General features: G+C 44.1%; 1 pseudogene; it reads left to right on the top strand.

Annotated features, from left to right (window-relative positions):
• Positions 1–301: 301 nt before the first annotated feature.
• On the top strand, positions 302–916 carry LOC128561999 (glucose-induced degradation protein 4 homolog; annotated as a pseudogene).
• The last annotated feature ends 2,225 nt before the right edge of the window (positions 917–3,141 follow it).

Genomic DNA, 3,141 nt, shown 5'->3' with positions numbered 1-3,141 from the left:
ACATACCCGAGTTACTCTAAAAATAGTTTCCAAGACTAAAAAGAGTATCCATTTTTTAAATTTAAATCTAAATTGGGCCAGGTGCAATGACTCATGCCTATACTCCCAGAATTTTGGAATGTTGAGGTGGGAGGATTGCTTAAAGCCTGCAGTTCAAGTCCTGACTGAGAAACATAGCAAGATCCCCATTTCTACAAAACATAAAAAATTATCTGGGCCTGGTGATCTGCCTCCTCTCCACCCTCTCTGCTCCCATGTAGCCCAGCAGTTCCTCTCAGCCCTGGCTCCCACGGATCCAGTGATGCTGGTCACACCGAGTGTCTCTGCTGCTTCCATGACCTCACGCATCCCACCACCGCCCATCGACACCCGGCAGCCTGGTGTGGCCACCAGCCTGCCCTGCAGTGGCTCCAAATTCCGCGGCCACCAGAAGAGCAAGGGGAACTCTCGTACGACACAGAGGTGGTGCTGCAGCGTGTGGACACAGGGAACTCCTTTGTGGGTCTCTCAAGATTAAAGGCCTTACTGAGGAGTACCCAACGCTTACAACTTTCTTTAAAGGACAAATAATCAGCAAAAAACACCCTTTCTTCACTCGAAAGTGGGATGCAGATGAAGACGTTGATCGGAATCACGGGGGAAAGTTTCTGGCTTTTTGTCAGTATGCAAAATCGTTTAACTCAGACGACTTCGATTATAAAGAACTGAAGAACAGGGACTATGTCTTCATGAGGTGGAAGGAACAGTTCCTGGTTTCAGACCAGGCAATCAGAGACATCAGTGGTGCTTCCTTTGCTGGGTTCTCGGTGGCCTCCTTAGAGGGCTACGCTGTCACAGTAGTTCAGAACGGTATCAACCTCTCAATCCAGCCCATGTCCCTGAACACAGCGCACCTATCTTTGAGTTCCAGAGATAGCAGTTCATAACAGCAACCAAATAAAACTGAACTTGGCAAAATTGGGAAAAAAAAAAAAGCTCCATGGCCCAGGCATCAGCCACATGGGTCGGAAGCAGCTGTGAGAGGCAGCAGTGTGTAAAGACCATCTCAATGGTCTGTACCACACCAGAAATGAACGTGGAGGCTTAGGACATGGAAGCAGTGCTTTTTGTTGTTGTTGTTTGTTTGTTTTTAATTAGGGGCATCTTTTTTATTCAGGAAAAAAAAAAACCAAACAAAAAAGTTTTCCAACCACACACAGGAGGGGTATGGGTAGGGGGAGTGTCTGTCCACCCAGGCCTGGCCCCCAGCCCATGTGGTTTTGGCAGCAATAAGGGGTGTGGGGTAATGGCCCCCCAAATAAAAATGGTGTATGTGTGTAGCGGAAGGAGAGGGGTACAAAAGCTGTGGGGAATGGTGGGGGAAAGGGACAGATGAGGTCAGTGCTGGGAAGCCACAGGTGGGAGGCCATTTCATAGCATTTCTTGTTGATAAAACCACCATGGACACCTTCTCTGCCCATCAGCAGGACTAGCGTCTTGGCAGTGACATTGAAAGTGGGGGCTCCTCCGGTGCTCTTGGTACTAAGATCCATGGTAAATTCCCTATCCTGTAGCAGCGAGTCCCAGATCACAAACATTTCTGGCCCTTAAGTGTCAGCCCATTCACAAAAAACCTTGACGGTCTTTGCCAACCAGAACACCAACCTCAGCTGGCATGATGTTGACGAAGATTTTCCCAGGGACAGTGGCCCAGATGGAGGGCGAGTCTTTGCTACTCAAGAGGCTAAGGCAGGAGGCTCCCTTGAGCCCAGGAGTTTAAGGTTGCTGTTAGCTATCATAATACCATTGTACTGCAGCCTGTACAATAGAGAGAGACCCTGTTTTTTTAAAATAATTAATTAATTAATTTAAACTAAGTAAAAGTACAAATTCAGTTCCTCAGTTCCAGCAGCTGCATTTCAAGTGCTCAGCAGCCACACGCAGCTAGTGGCCACCCAGTCGGACAGTGCAGTTCTCGAGTTCACCTCTAGCTAAAGGAAAACACAGAAATACAGTCAGCCGATATAACGAGGGTGTCATCAGACAAGTTCAGAGTGCAGCGCATTCTATAGGACAGACAGACTCTTCATAACATGGCAATGTCATGAAAAATGAAGAGGCAAAATAAGTAAAAGAAACTAGAGAGACATCACAGCCAAATGCAACACACAATACGTGATGGTGCCCCAAGTCAGGGGAAAAACAACACCAACATAAAAGACATTTGAAGGACAGTTAGAGAAATTTGAATTGTATATTAGATGAAATTACAGAATTATTCATTTTCTTAATTGTGATTATGATATTAATGTTATATAGGAATTGTCATTATTTTTAAGAAATGCATGAGGAGGTATTTAAGAGTGAAGTGCCATAGTGTCTAGCACTTAATTTATTTTAGGTTGTTACTCATTACTGCTCAGAAATCATTAAAAGACACTGTAGGCCTCGACCGGGAATGTGGGACGGGCATGGCTGCTTGACATAGAGTGGCCTAAGCAGGTTTCTCTCAGGCAGTGACAGTTCATTCCAGTCCTGATCGATAAACAGCCTATGCTTTCTTTGAGGATTTTTATTGTTTCATGCCTTAAATTTAAGTCCTTTATCCATCTTGAATCAATTTTTGTGAGTGGGGAAAGGTGTGGGTCCAGTTTCAGTCTTTTACATGTAGACATCCAGTTCTCCCAACACCATTTATTGAATAGGGAGTCTTTCCCCCAAGGTATGTTCTTGTTTGGTTTATCGAAGATTAGGTGGTTGTAAGATGTTAGTTTCATTTCTTAGTTTTCAATTCAATTCCAAGTGTCTATGTCTCTGTTTTTGTGCCAGTACCATGCTGTCTTGAGCACTATCGCTTTGTAGTACAGACTAAAATCTGGTATGCTGATGCCCCCAGCTTTATTTTTATTACCAAGAAGTGCCTTAGCTATACGGGGTTTTTTCCGGTTCCATACAAAACGCAGAATCATTTTTTCCAAATCTTGAAAGTACGATGTTGGTATTTTGATAGGAATGGCATTGAATAGGTAGATTGCTTTGGCAAGTATAGACATTTTAAGAGAACTCAAATTAATCCACATGAAAAAAGCCAACAATCCCATATATCAATGGGCAAGAGACATGAATAGAACCTTCTCTAAAGATGACAGACGAATAGCTAAC

This window comes from Nycticebus coucang, chromosome 12 (assembly GCF_027406575.1).
Source record: "Nycticebus coucang isolate mNycCou1 chromosome 12, mNycCou1.pri, whole genome shotgun sequence".
Classification (NCBI taxonomy): domain Eukaryota; kingdom Metazoa; phylum Chordata; class Mammalia; order Primates; family Lorisidae; genus Nycticebus; species Nycticebus coucang.
The sequence above is the reverse complement of the archived record's forward strand: the minus strand, read 5'-3'. Positions and strand labels throughout refer to the sequence as shown.